This window comes from Enhydra lutris, unplaced genomic scaffold (genome assembly GCF_002288905.1).
Source record: "Enhydra lutris kenyoni isolate GAN:26980312 unplaced genomic scaffold, ASM228890v2 scaffoldscaffold93, whole genome shotgun sequence".
Taxonomy (NCBI): Eukaryota; Metazoa; Chordata; class Mammalia; order Carnivora; family Mustelidae; genus Enhydra; species Enhydra lutris.
Genome location: NW_019154177.1, coordinates 5,060,536 through 5,076,448, shown reverse-complemented (window position 1 = coordinate 5,076,448; position 15,913 = coordinate 5,060,536). Strand labels below are relative to the sequence as shown.

Sequence of the window (15,913 nt, the reverse complement as noted above, 5' to 3'; positions counted from 1 at the left end):
CCAAAAAACAAGAGCCCAGGACCTGATGGATTCCCTGGGGAATTCTACCAAACTTTCAAAGAAGAAATAACACCTATTCTACTGAAGCTGTTTCAAAAAATTGAAGCAGAAGGAAAACTTCCAGACTCTTTCTATGAAGCCAGCATTACCCTGATCCCCAAACCAGGCAAAGACCCTACCAAAAAGGAGAATTTCAGACCAATATCACTGATGAATATGGATGCTAAGATTCTCAACAAGATCCTAGCAAACAGGATCCAACAGCACATTAAAAAGATTATCCACCATGACCAGGTGGGATTCATTCCTGGGCTACAAGGATGGTTCAACATTCGCAAATCAATCAATGTGATAGAACAAATCAATAAGAAAAGAGAGAAGAACCACATGGTCCTCTCAATTGATGCAGAAAAAGCATTTGACAAAATCCAGCAACCGTTCCTGATTAAAACGCTTCAAAGTATAGGAATAGAGGGAACATTCCTGAACTTCATAAAATCTATCTATGAAAGACCCACAGCAAATATCATCCTCAATGGGAAAAAGCTTGCAGCCTTCCCGTTGAGATCAGGAACACGACAAGGATGCCCACTCTCACCACTCTTGTTCAACATAGTATTAGAAGTCCTAGCAATAGCAATCAGACAACAAAGAGAAATAAAAGGTATCCAAATTGTAATGAAGAAGTCAAACTCTCTCTCTTCACAGATGACATGATTCTTTATATGGAAAACCCAAAAGACTCCACCCCCAAACTACTAGAACTCATACAGCAATTCAGTAACGTGGCAGGATACAAAGTCAATGTACAGAAATCAGTGGCTTTCTTATACACTAACAATGAAAATACAGAAAGGGAAATTAGAGAATCGATTCCATTTACTATAGCACCAAGAACCATAAGATACCTGGGAATCAACCTAACCAAAGAGGTAATGGATCTGTACTCGAGGAACTACAGAACACTCATGAAAGAAATTGAAGAAGACACAAAAAGATGGAAGACCATTCCATGCTCTTGGATCGGAAGAATAAACATTGTTAAAATGTCTATACTGCCTAGAGCAATATATACTTTTAATGCCATTCCCATCAAAATTCCACCGGTATTTTTCAAAGAGCTGGAGTAAATAATCCTAAAATTTGCATGGAATCAGAAGATCAGAAGAATCGCTAAGGAAATGTTGAAAAACAAAAATAAAACTGGGGGCATCACGTTACCTGATTTCAAGCTTTACTACAGAGCTGTGATCACCAAGACAGCATGGTACTGGCATAAAAACAGACACATAGACCAGTGGAACAGAGTAGAGAGTCCAGATATGGACCCTCAACTCTATGGTCAGTTAATCTTCGACAAAACAGGAAAAAATATACAGTGGAAAAAAGACAGTCTCTTCAATAAATGGTCCTGAGAAAACTGGGCAGCTATATGTAGAAGAATGAAACTCGACCATTCTCTTACACCATACACAAAGATAAACTCAAAATGGATAAAAGACCTCAACGTGAGACAGGAATCCATCAGAATCCTAGAGGAGAACATAGGCAGTAATCTCTTCGATATCAGCCACAGCAACTTCTTTCAAGATATGTCTCCAAAGGCAAAGGAAACAAAAGCCAAAATAAACTTTTGGGACTTCATCAAAATCAAAAGCTTCTGCACAGCAAAGGAAATAGTCAAGAAAACAAAGAGACAACCCATGGAATGGGAGAAGATATTTGCAAATGACAGTACAGACAAAAGATTGATATCCAGGATCTATAAAGAACTCCTCAAACTCAACACACACAAAACAGATAATCATATCAAAAAATGGGCAGAAGATATGAACAGACACTTCTCCAATGAAGACATACAAATGGCTATCAGACACATGAAAAAATGTTCATCATCACTAGCCATCAGGGAGATTCAAATTAAAACCACTTTGAGATATCACCTTAGTTAGAATGGCCAAAATTAGCAAGACAGGAAACAACATGTGTTGGAGGGGATGTGGAGAAAGGGGAAGCCTCTTCCACTGTTGGTGGGAATGCAAGTTGGTGCAGCCACTTTGGAGAACAGTATGGAGATTCCTCAAGAAATTAAAAATAGAGCTTCCCTATGACCCTGCAATTGCACTACTGGGTATTTACCCCAAAGATACAGATGTAGTGAAAAGAAGGGCCATCTGCACCCCAATGTTTATAGCAGCAATGACCACGGTCACCAAACTGTGGAAAGAACCAAGATGCCCTTCAACGGACGAATGGATAAGGAAGATGTGGTCCATATACACTATGGAGTATGATGCCTCCATCAGAAAGGATGAATACCCAACTTTTGTAGCAACATGACGGGACTGGAAGAGATTATGCTGAGTGAAATAAGTCAAGCAGAGAGAGTCAATTATCATATGGTTTCACTTATTTGTGGAGCATAACAAATAGCATGGAGGACAAGGGGAGTTAGGTGAAGGGAGTTGGGGGAAATTGGAAGGGGAGGTGAACCATGAGAGACTATGGACTCTGAAAAACAATCTGAAGGGTTTGAAGAGGTGGGGGGGTAGGAGGTGGGGGAACCAGGTGGTGGGTATTAGAGAGGGCATGGATTGCATGAAGCACTGGGTGTGGTACAAAAAACAATGAATACTGTTATGCTGAAAATAAATTAAAAAAAATGATTAAAAAAAAAAAAGCAAGCAAGCAAAGAGCATCTCTATTCAGAGATTCCTCTGTTGGTTTAGTCTCTAGCAACACAGTTATTCCCAGAGATGGTTCGAAACTGTTTTTGTTGTTGTTGTTTTGTTTTTTGTTTTTGTTTTTTACCAACCTTAAAGGAAAGAAAGCAGGTAAAAAAGCACAGAGGTGTATGGCACCAATGTCGGATGGTTTATAACGCTGGCTGCTGTAATTACGAGCCCTTAAATCTCCACGCGGTCATGCAAGACGCTGTTAGTCACCTGAAGCCCCATTGGTTGGGAGGGGAAAGAACTGGCAGAGCCTTTGGGAAAGCAGACGGACACGGGTTTCTTCATCCTCAGCCAGAAGCTTCTAAGGCTACCCTCTGCTTTCCCATCCAGCTGGAAAATAGCATGATGAGATCTAGTTGTTCTTCCTCAAAAGTCTCTGCAGAGTCGTGATTTTTTTAAGAGACTAAAGAGAAAAAAAAAAAAGTAATGAGGAAAGTTTATTTCAAACAATGGAGAATGTCGAGCTTTATAAGCTGCTCTGGGCCAGAATTTCCCTAATAACCGCCTCATTCATGCCCTTCTTTAACACTGGCGATGCTTTCTCGATCCAATTAGGCTGCCTAATGGAAAGTGCTCCTATGTGTTAGGTGAGCAGAGAGCTGACGGAGGGAGGAAAAGCCGGAATGATCAGAATGAAGTACGTAAGAGGAGCCCGGCTAAAGGAAAGACAAACGGGACAGGTGGCAGACAGGAAGACAAATAGTGAAAGTGATAAAGAAGAAAATAAAGCTTGAGTATCTTAAGCAACTGGGAGCTTTTAGACAACGGGACTATTTAGGGTATAGATCAGCTAGATCTTTGAAACTCGGCTTGGTAGATGATGTTTTAAAACGTGAGAGAATTGGCCTACGATCACATATGTTCAGTCTGCACACTCCCTCCATCACCTCTCTTTCCCATCCAACTTCAGCCTTTCCACAGCAGCTCAAGTCCTCGGAGGGAAATCAAGACCTTCAAGGGCTCTGTTCAAAAACCACCAACTGATACATAACCAGAGGCCATCACAATGAACCTGCCACCACCCATCATCTCATTTCAGCAAAATCCTCCTCGTTTCCCAGCGACCAGCTCCCACAACTCTGCCTTTCTGTCCCTGCTCCAAACCCCGGGAAGAATGAACCCCTCTTCCTCTGTGACCCTACTGCATCACAGCTCGGTCCCTAGTAAGATTGCTTGGAGTTTCTGCTGATCGTCTTACATACTCGCAGCTGCTACAGTAACTTTATACTCTGCAGGACAAGGTCAGGACCCTTTCTGCACCTGTGCTCCTTGATGGGAGCTGACATGTCTGCAGGGGAAGGGAACTGAAGGGAATGGTCTTGAGCTGCCCTCAGCAGTGCCCAATGGACCAGATGAAAGGCAGGACTGCACTGGGGTAGGTTTCTGGATGTCTAGAAGAATCTATGGATGGGGACTCAGCTGACAAGAGAAAATGGGCAGAACTTCTAAACCACACACATCCCAACTCATGCCAGGTTGCATACTTGCATGTAATTTTTACGCAGTGAAAACCGCACAGTGGGAACTGAAGTTTATTCTCATAATCGTGGATCTCCGAATGCAGGAGGAGTGCTGACTCAGTGTTTGGCAGAGTGGGAGCGTCGTGAGAAAATTGTGTCAAAAGAGGGGAAAAGACCATCTTTCTAACACAGGAATGTGAGGAAGAAGGAACTCTCCAGACCGCCTTTTATACCAACAAAAACTGTCAGGAAGGAAAAACGAAAATGGTAAATTCAAGAGGATTTTTGAACACACACTGCACTAAGCACTCTTGGGAGATCATTTTAATACGTGATCAGATTGTCTCTCCCAAACCCCAGAGATTTTGTAGAGGACAAAAAGGACATGGAGGAGAGTTAAGTGACTCATTTCGGATTGTGAATCTGGCGATTCCAACAGAGACATGTTCAATTTCAAAACATGTGCCCTAACCTGGAAATCAAACCTAACTCCGCACGCCCTGTCATCGTTCTGTTACAGGGACACCTGCTCTGCCCAGTTTCACACGTCAGGATCTCAGCTACCGCCCCAGTCACCTTCAGGCGTTTCAGGTGAACAATCAAAAAATATCTTGATATTTTTGATGTTGTTAGTTTGTTTGCATATCACTTGGGAGTCCATAATACCACTGTAAAGAATCATAATTATAATTATAATGTTAGCAGTCATGGCCAGGAGACTTCCAAGTAGCTGCAGGCAACAGCAGGTATATAAGAAACAACTTCTCCGAACCTCCTCCCCAGAAATATGAAATAACCACATCGACGAACATTCAAAGCCAGACCACACTCTCAAAGTTACTCAAAGACACAGAAAGCAAAACTGGCAAAATAAGTGCGTGTCAAAAGAGAAAAACAAAGACAAGCAAGTGCTGGTCTCAAGTGGTACCGCCCCATCTCTGCCCTTGGTAGGACCAGCGGCGCAGATTGAGAAACAGAACCAAAACCACCAAGGGGATCAGAGCAGAAACTTCAGCCCAAGGGGCCTGACTGAGAACAGGTATGACCACCAGGAAAAGTAAATTCACTCTAAGTCTGAGAGGACAAGTAACTGGGTAGATCAGAGCAAGAAGCACACAGGAGGAATTTCAAAGTATGTCTTAATGGGGAGCTATCAAAAATTAAAAAACAAAGTCACCACTTTCATGAGGCAAGAGTTGCAGGAGATGCAGGTGATGGGGGGAGATTCGGAGAGCTGGCTTGACTTGTGCGAGGCAGGTAAGACTTGGGCAGAGATCAATCAGTGTCCATAAGATCAAGTCTAATATAATCAGAAGCATTCTAAAGTCCATGATGGTCAAATATAAAATTTTAAGGAAAGACAGCATCTGGCTCTTCGCTTCTACAACCCTGCCTTACACATGTCACTGTAATCCTGGCCCACATTCCAATAAAACTTTATTTATGAAAACAGAAGGCTATCCCATAGGCTATACTTTGCTGGTTTAATCTTTTGAAATACTGCAGTAAAAGATTGTTTTACCTTGATTACCAAGTTTTACCTTGATTACTAATGGTGCCCCATTACACTTTGTGCCTAAGGTGAGTGTATCAGTCCCCTTTCCCTTGTCTTAGTCTTGCTGATAAGAAATTTTAACTTATTACTCTCCATATAAAACAGATGAAATTCCAGATATTAACGGAAAGGACAAAAAGTTGTTAAAGAACTACCCTGTAAAAAAAGCCTACATGTTTTCACAGGGAAATTCTGCTAAATTCTTCAAAAGACCAGATATTTCTAATACTCTGAATTATTCGAGGGCACTGAAAAGGAAGGAAAACTATATGATTCCTTTTTGTAAGCCGTAATACCTAAACCGGATAGTGATAGTAAAAAAAAGAAAGAGAGAAAGAGGAAGAAAGAAAAAACTGCAGACCAATATTTCTCCTTAAATAAATTCAAAATTCTAAAGAAAATATTAGCAAACAGAATCAATATCTTAATAATACATTAATCAGTACATGATTAATAATGATATACTATGTCAAGGGGCATTTGTGCAAAAATACAAAGTTAGTTCAATAGTTCAGCCTTCTGTCTCTAGAACTTTGAGAGAACACATTAAGTTGTCAGATTGAGGGTACTGTTGTGGCAGCCCTTGGAAACTAATGCAGACTAATACATCCCAGCTTTGCCTTCTAGAAGGACCTAGAAACACTGACACGAGTTCTAGGCTTCTCAGTCTCATTCTCCATCATGAAGGAACCAGGATATCTTGGGGGAGAATGACTGACTTCAGGGTTAAGGCAGAGAAAACACGAGATGAGTCTGGCACATCTGATCGCATCAGAAAGGAAGAATGTACTCAAAACAGATGCGGGCTTGTCCAAGCAAAGGGAGCCAACCTGGGGACACTCCTAATATAGACAGCTGGAATAATCTGAATGATAAAATACGTAATAGGAGAGTTATCCACAGACTAGACTCAAAATATATCAAAAATAATTAAGTAGGAGAGAAGGGAAAGTTCTTATAGAATTCTAGTTAATAAATAGGAAAGCACCTGGGTGGCTCAGTCAGTTAAGTATCTGCCTTCAGCTCAGGTCATGATCCCAGGGTCCTGGGATCTCGGGGTCGTAGGATTAAGCCCCACATTGGGCTCCCTGCTCAATGAGGAGTCTGCTTCTTCCTCCCCCTCTTCCCTTCCCCCTGCTCGTTGTTCTCCCTTTCAAAAAAATAAATAAAATCTCTTAAAAAATATAGAGGAAAGCAAAGAGGAAACAAAGTACCAGGAGGCAAACACCACAATAGTAATTGTTGCAGACCAGCTCCTGCTGAGCACTCCATTCAGAGGCAAATGTTTGAGTAGAAGCAGGATTCACGAAGTCTCAAAGTATCTTCCCTGAGTTATTTATTACCCGCACAGGTTAGGATGGTAACTTTACAGTGGGAAAATCAATAGAATCCATCCTTTTTTTTTTTTTTTTTTTTTTTTTTAAGATTTTATTTACTTGACAGACAGAGATCACAAGTAGGCAGAGAGGCAGGCAGAGAGAGAGGAGGAAGCAGGCTCCCCGCTGAGCAGAGAGCCCGATGTGGGGCTCGATCCCAGGACCCTGGGATTATGACCTGAGCCGAAGGCAGAGGCTTTAACCCACTGAGCCACTCAGGCGCCCCGAATAGAATCCATCTTAACCAAGTAATCAAAGGCAATGTCACCAGCAATAAGACACCTAACATTATCAGCCCTCTGATAAGATGAAGTGAGGAAGACACATCCTTTCTGTGATATTCTTGCCAAAGATGTATAATCTCAGCACGGGGACTAGAAAACATTAAGCAAGCCCAGATTAGGGGGGAAAAGGGGAAAGGATATTTATATTTCAGCCAAGCATTAGAAACATGTTTAAATTAGTTTAACCTCACTTAAGGAGCATTGGAAAATTAACTGATCCATCATCTTTAAAAGTGTCAAGGTCAGGGACGCCTGGGTGAGCCTCTGCCTTTGGCTTAGGTCATGATCTTAGGGTCCTGGGACTGAGCCCCGCATCGGGGCTCTCTGCTCAGCAGGGAGCCTGCTTCCCCCTCTGTCTCTGCCTGCCTCTCTGCCTACTTGTGACCTCTGTCTGTCAAATAAATAAATAAAATCTTTAAAAAAAAAAAAGGTGTCAAGGTCATGAAAGACAACATTGAGGTATTCCCACAGCCTGCAGGAAAGTAAGGAGATATAAAAGCTAATCACAAGGTGAAAACCTGGGGAGGTTGTTGGAACAGAAAAAAAGAATATTGGCAGAAAAAGTGGTGCGATTCAAACGCAGCAGTTAGTTGAGTTACTAGTATCCTACCAAATGTTAATTTCCTGGTCCTGATCCTTCTGCCCTGGCTAAGTAAGATGTTAACAGAAGCTCGAGCGAGGAAAACCATACTGCTTTTGTGACTTCTGTAAATCCCAGTTTTGTTCAAAATTTTCAAAAGTGACTGAACCCACAAAATAGATGAAAATAATACAGTTTACTGAACAGTTTGTTTAAAAAACACAAAATTAAATCAATATTATTAGAGGGTGAAGGTCTTCTCCACTATTTTTTCCTTCCCCCCTCCCTTCCTTTCTGTTCATTCCTTCCTTCCCATCTCTTTCCCTTCTTTTCTCCCCTCCTTTCTTCTTTCCTTCCATCTTTCCTTTTAAGCTTGATGAGGAAACACATCCCACAGCAGAATGTTTGTTCAATCTTGTTATAGTTTTGAGAGACTTTCAAAAGCCTCATTAGAGGGACTCAAGATACAATTATCTGATTAAAATCAAGCCTGGAAGTAATTTGTTTTCATTTGACAACCTCTTTTCTCTGAGCCAGGTTTAGCTCCGCTGCTCAGACTGTTTGGGGAAACTGTAATCAATAGCTATTTACTTCCACTAAGCTGAGGAAAACAGGAAGGGAACATAAAAACAGAGAGGATGTTGGAATGGGGACAGGTTTTAAGAAAAGAAGGAAATAGACAAAGCCAGTCAAAGTTCTTTTTAGAAAGCATTTTTGTTCATTATTAGGGCAAAACGGACAGTTTGCCATAATTATTATAAGTTGGTGATTTTTGAGGGAGGACCTTAAAAATGCACAATCTGAAACAAATATCACTAATAGTCAAAAACTTATTTAAATTATCAAATATAGGACAAGATCCAGGACTCTTTTTTCCCCTATGGGAGCATTTGGGTCAGGTGGGAAAACAGAGATCAATTACCTATCTATTCATGCCTCTTGTAAAATTTTCCAATGCCCTCACCATCGCCATCATCCTAAAAAACGTCTGTATGTCATTACCTCACTGCCCATGCTGCTCCAACCGCAATCAGATAACAGGACAATGCCATGGTTGTTTTTTAAAAATAAGACTGCGGGGAGAAGAGGAGGGCTGGTTTTTGTCCTGAAGAAAAGAAGGATCTATTGTCAAATGGAATATTAAGTAAGGATTAATCTCTCATATCATATAATTATGATAATGTCAGACATTTTTCATGAAGGGGAGTAAACCAGATAAAAGAATTAACAGAAAATGATTCAAAGGCCATGTGCTATGAACTAGAGGGAAAGCTTTGTGCAAATAACCAGAACACCTGGGGTCATGGGTCCTTAGGCAAGTTAACTTTTTCAAATTTCATTTCCCCCTCTAAAATTAGGAAGCCTAATTACATTGTTAAATGCTGTCCAGACTTCTAAATTTGTGCAATTTCAGGAAGCCTGTTGAATTTGACTTCAAGTTGAGTGATAATTTTGTTCAGACGCTCGATTCTTTCCAAAAACCTTTTTTAAGTCTACGATTTAGTTCACATATTTTTTTTTCTTTCTCTAATCATCACACTGCAGTTGAGAAATTTCGTATCTAAATATAGAGAGGGCACGTATTATATATAGTGTATTTACCTAAGTATCCCAAAGAGCGCAAATTATGGTTTAGACTTAATGAACTTAAAGACCAGAAATCACAGTTTTAGGTGAGTTTTATCTGAGGAAAGAAATAGTAGCAGGGAAAACTGATATCCATATAGAGGCTCTAATCATTGGATCCTATGGTATCCATGAAACCCTTACTAATGGCATTATTGATAACTTCATTTTGCAAATCAGTGGGTACTTTTAACAGATGTGGTTAACAAGTATCTTTATTTATAAATAATAAATAATATTACTAGTAAAGCTTAGCTCTCCTGGTCCTTCTCACATCATTAGTTCTATTCCCTGATGCCCAGATACCCTCCGTTCCTCAGGCTTCCCTCTTTGACCCGCACTTCTCCCCTTCTCCCTGATGGCTTGCTTCAGTATTTATTCCCAGGTACGGTAACAAACACGAAACAAGGCCTTTGAAAGAAGTATTTATTACATTTTCCATGAGAAAGGGGCACACCGTACCCTGCAAGACCACGTGCCGAAACACCACATTTTGCTAGGAGGAGTGAGGGGAAAGCCCAGATTAGAACTTCTTTTGGGGTTTTCTATGGGATAAACAGTTTAGGATTGGGCTGTTCCTGGTTGTCTGCTACCTGGCCCTGGGTTGTTTTTTTCTGGGGTGGAGTGGTTAAGGTTTTTATTTATTTATTTGACAAAGAGAGACACAGCCAGAGAGGGAACACAAGCAGACACAAGCAGGGGGAGCAAGAGAAAAAGAAGCAGGCTTCCCACTGAGCAAGGAGCCTGATGCAGGCCTTGGTCCCAGAATGCTGGGATGAGGAGCAGAGCCGAAGGGAGACACGTAAGGAATGAGCCACCCAGGTGCCCCACCCTCCCCCGCCCCAGACCCCTCGGTTGATTTTGAGCGGGGGCGGGGGGGGGCGGGGATATGGGCTCAGTGTGTTTGTTAGATAAGGAAAAGGTGCAGAGAATTGGTTCTAGACCGCAGGACGGAAACCACCCAGGTCATTAGTTTGGCCGTGTAATCAGTGCGTGCCAAACCGACAAGTACGGAATCTAAGAAAATACAGCCAGAGTTTACTGTCTACTTTTGGATTTTTTAAAAAGATTTTATTTACTTATTTATTTGACACAGAAAGAGAGAGCGAGCAGGGGGAGCAGCAGAGTAAGAGGGAGAAGCAGACTCGCCTCTGAGCAGGGAGCTGGACTTGGGACTTGACCCCACGATCCCGGGATGGAGACCTGAGCTGAAGGCAGACACTTAACCACTGAGCCACCCAGGCGCCCTCCATTTGGGTCTTTCAAGAGCACCTTCGTCCTCACATCCAGACCGCACTAGATTCTACAAGCGTCATCGGTGTGTGTGTACATGCACGGATGAAGTACCCATCTCGCTGTTACATATCTCCTTGTGAATATCAATGAATACTTCAATCCCAAGAACTCAAAATCAAAGTTGTTATTCCCGCCTAACAACCTTGACCTTTGTCCTCTTTTCCCTCCTTGCCATTATTAGACACCCAATCACCCAAATCATAAATCTGGAAGACGACAGTGCCCTTTTAATTATCTGTGTATCTATGACCAGTCATCAATCCCTCTGTCCTTACCTCTTAAATAGTTTTTTGATTCTGTACACTACTTTCAATTCATGACCCTTTATCAGACTAAGTATTGTTGCATAAAAACACTTGTCAAATGTCTGTCTCTGTCTAGTTCCACATACTATGTGTTTCCCATACAAAGCAAAAGGGAAGTTAGTAAAATAAGACTGGGGAAAAAATTACATTAGAACCACCAAAGGCTTGGGGGCTGACTTCTCTTTTGTACTTTATGCTCAATAACAAAATAGTTGTGATTCCTTTAAAAAAATAATCTGTTATTTTACCTCTGTATTGTTGTGTAGCATGTCCCCAGTATTTAAGATGTCCCTGCTCCCACGCATCAGTATGGCAAGTTCTTTTGCTTAAATATCCCTCAAGAACCTGCTGGGGTTTTCATTTCTTTTGAGAAACTTCCCTAACCCACCCTGTTCATCTGTACTGGTTCATCACTCTATGCTTTTCCATGCAGTTTTCCCAGTGTGTGGAAAACACTCCAACAATTTCCCACCCACACCCCATGCCTGAAGTTTCCAAAGAGCAAAGCTATTTTACACATCTGTATCTCGCTGACTACCATCCACAGTCTGTTTCCTGAATCAAACTGAACTAAATTCGAAAGATTCCAGAACACTTCTCTGACTGGGGCTCCCAAAATTAAAAGTTATGGAACAATTTTGTTCCCAACAGAGAAGACATTTTTCCTGGTACATCTATTGCTAGCAGCCAAGTTCAAACATATATATATATATATATATATATAAATAAATTTCTTTTTTCTTTCTTTTTTTTTTTTGTTTCACTATTAGGCAGCTGTGGGATAATGCACAGCTTCCCACATCAAACAAAGCCTGGTTTATTAATATGCAGTCTATTTTACACAAAACCAACTGCACCCAAAATCCCCCCTTTTAGAGAATATATAGAGGGGGGAAATGCTGAGAAAACAGTTTATGTAAATATAGAAATAAGAGCTGAAGAGCAGGGTGTTACACCAGACTCTAAAGGGGCACCTGGGTGGCTCAGTGGGTTAAGCCTCTGCCTTCAGCTCAGGTCATGATCTCAGGGTCCTGGGATCGAGCCCTGCATTGGGCTCTCTGCTCAACAGCAGAAAGCCTGCTTCCCCCTCTGCCTGCTTCTCTGCCTACTTGTGAGCTCTCTCTGTGTCAAGTAAATAAATAAAAGATCTTTTAAAAAAATAAAATCCACTAAAAACATAATTTCTGTGATTTTAAGAATTTTCTTTAGGAAAAAATAGTAGGGAATATTTCACCATACAAAAAGCAGGTTTGAAAAATATCCCACAACAGTGTGTTTTTAAGTTTTTTTATTAAATATGTTCAATAATGTATTTTAAGCTACAAGCTTAGGTATTTAATTCTTTGGAGTATAACCAAATTCTCTTATCTTAAGCTATATTACTAGGTAAACAAGTCAAATGTTCTTTCCAGCAATAAAGTCTTTAAGTCAGTATTCCAAAGGGTGCCTTCCCCTCAAGCTGGGTATGTCTAAAATAGATTCACTGTAGGGAGCAATATGTTTTTACAAATGTGTATATAAGACAAAATCAAGACTGATAAGTTGATACGTGATAATAAGAATAAAGTTGAGTAGTCTTAATATTAAGGGTTTCTTAATATTACACAGAAAACATGGTAGCAAATCATTTTCCTTAGATTCAAAATTCCACTAAGTACTAAAAAAATAAGAATCAGAGTTCAGTATTTATACTATAAAAGGGATAGGGAAAATATTTCTAATTTTTATTTAAGCACATTTTCTTTATACATCAAACCATTTTGATCCTGGAATAAGGTAGTCTAGTTCATTACGATACTATTTTAAAATATATCCATTTTACTAAAAACTAAATGAACAATTGAAAGTACTTTTAAAATTCTTAATGGGCTTACTATGCTTCTGGAGAGTCAGAAAATTACACTGGTACACAGTCTTTGCACAAGATTTGTACCGACATACGACTCCTGGCAAACCTCAAGGAGATGGAGGAACCCTTCGAAAAACAGCAGATTGGCTCAAGTGCGATGCCATACGAGCGGAACCCTATGCGCTCAGAGCGGTGCCGCAGCGTCGCCCGTCACCTGATGACCCTTATCATGGACGCGCCGCAGACGGCATCTCTGCAGGGGTTTGAGCGCACACTGGATGATAGTGCCAATCGACGTAGCTGTTTGGCTGCGGCATTTCTCACTGCAGATTCGATACTGAATACGCTGCAGAACGTTTCTGAAGGATTGGTGGTGTACCCTAAAGTAACTGAACGACGCACTCGGCAAGAGCTGCCTTTCATGACCGCAGAGAACATCATCACCGCCGTCGTGAGAGCTGGGGGTAACCGCCAGGACCACCGTGAGAAAATCAGAGTGCTTTCCCAGCAGGCGGCTGCTGGGGTCAGGCAGGAAGCCGGTGACAATGACCTCATAGAGCGAATCCAGGCCGATGCCTACTTCAGTCCCATTCACTCCCAGTTGGACCATCTACTGGATCCTTCTTCGTTTACAGGTCGTGCATCCCAACAGGTGCAGAGATTCTTAGAAGAGGAGGTATATCCCCTGCTGAAACCATATGAAAGTGTAATGAAGGTGAAAACAGAATTATGTCTGTAGCGTTGGAAAAAATGAAACAAGAAGTCGCTGGCTTCATTAACTTAAAAAAAGGGGGGGCGGGGGGAGCCTGGGTGGCTCAGTGGGATAAAACCTCTACCTTCGGCTCAGGTCATGATCTCAGAGTCGTGGGATCGAGCCCCGCATCGGGCTCTCTGCTCAACAGGGAACCTGCTTCCTCCTCTCTCTCTGCCTGCCTCTCTGCCTACTCGTGATCTCTGTCTGTCAAATAAATAAAATCTTTTTTATTTTCGCTTTGAAATGTTTTAATGAAGTTTTTCTAAAAGAGCAATAACTTATGCCGCGAACCGAAAGAGCAAGACGGCGTCTTCCATCCCCAGCTGTCGTCCCCAGGGGCGGCCTACTGACAGCGCTTGGGGTCCGCCTGGGGATAAGACAGCAGGGCCAGGGCCGGGGCCAGGACCCCGGTGGGAGGAGGCCGGCGCTGCTGGGGCGACCGCGGAGTCAGGAGCCGCTGCGAGCAGCTGGGGGCCCCGGGGGTTCCTCCTGGCAGTTAGGAAGGGGAACCCAGCAGAGCAGCACCAGGATCTGTCCGAGCAAAGCCCCGGGGGGGCGCTCTGGCTCTGGCGTGGGCGCCTTTCGCTCCCCTGCGCAGACCCCACAACTGTTTATTTTTTATTGTTTTTTTAAAAAATATAATTTTGTAAATGTTCCATAAAAATACTATTGTCTAGTCAAACACGGGTATTGCAGTACGAGCAGTAACTGCTCGGTCTTTGCTCTATAAAATGTGGAAAGATCATCACGCTGGATAGTATAGAAAAATGCCAGAATTCTAAGTATCACAAAAGCCAGTCCCGAGTGGGCGAACTGGAAGCGCCCCCCCGACCATGGTGGGCGGGTCTCCCCTGGGGCTTCCTGCGCCGCATAGGCCTGGGGGACCCCGCTGGGGCGCACTGGGTCGGACGAGGACAGCATGGCCTCTGTCTCAGACTTTCATTCTGCAAAATTATTAAAAAGTTCCTAGATGTTGATAGTAACAAGTCAAAATCAGCAAGTAATACTGTGTTTACCTACTATTTCCATAATTTATTAAGTAAAAATGTCTGTGTAGTTGAGATCTTAGAAATATATCATCTATCACTCCTCCTCTCCTTGTCCTTTTTTTTTTTTTTTTTTTTTTTTTTTAATATAGATGAGCAACCTGAGATATTTTTGACCTAGTAGTTAGGGTCATATAAACAAATACATGAAGCCTTTTGATGAGAGGTAAGGAATACACAAGAATGCAATATATTTGCAAAATGGCTATTCTGAATCTTACAATCATCCCAATCCAGGGCTTGGGGTTTCGATAGTAGTTAAATACATAGTAATATAAATTAATAGTTTCCACTGGCCAAATAATTTGACCTCTAGAATGTAATTATTTGGGGGTACATAGAGGTAAAATTTAAGAAAATAGTCACACTATTATTAACAATAATAAAAATTTTAAAACCTAATTGTGAAACCATAAGGAGCTGATTACTTATTCTGCATTGATTGGAGAGCATATAACTATTCTGAAAAAAAAATATTTTTTCAATGAATATTTAGAAAGTTAGATAGGACAAGATTATAATCTTTTTGTTTGTTTGTTTTTTTAAATACTTTATTAACTGTGGGGGAGGGGGGCTGCAACACCCATGATTAAATATAAATTTTCCAGCTACTAAAATCTGCATTTTTCAATAAGGAACCCAAATAATTATGTTTATCTTTTTTTTTTTTTTTTACATTTTATTTATTTGTTCATTTGAGAGAGAGATAGAAGGAGAGCATGAGCAGGGGGAGGCGGAGGGGGAGAGGGAAAAGCAGAATCTCCTCTGAGCAGGGAGAACCATACAGAGTTCAATCCTGGGATCCTGGGATCCTGACCTGAACCAAAGGCAGACGCTTAACCAGCTGAGCCACCCATGTGCCTCTAACTATGTTTACCTTAACACTCCAATATATGGGTAATTCCAAATGATAATGCTTTCTCATACTTTGTTATAGTAATTTCATAAGCATAGGCTTCCTCTTTTTTTAAAATTTTCTCTTCATTATGATTTTCTTTTTTCTTTATTAACATGTAATTTGTTATTTGCCCCAAGGGTACAGGTCTG

At 41.4% G+C, this 15,913-nt stretch overlaps 1 pseudogene across 1 annotated transcript; it reads left to right on the top strand.

Moving 5' to 3' along the window:
- The first annotated feature begins 5,337 nt into the window (after positions 1-5,337).
- LOC111138610 lies at positions 5,338-13,846 on the top strand (annotated as a pseudogene). Its single transcript, XR_002640046.1, has 2 exons — positions 5,338-5,452; positions 13,105-13,846. The product of XR_002640046.1 is annotated as an adenylosuccinate lyase pseudogene (transcript).
- The last annotated feature ends 2,067 nt before the right edge of the window (positions 13,847-15,913 follow it).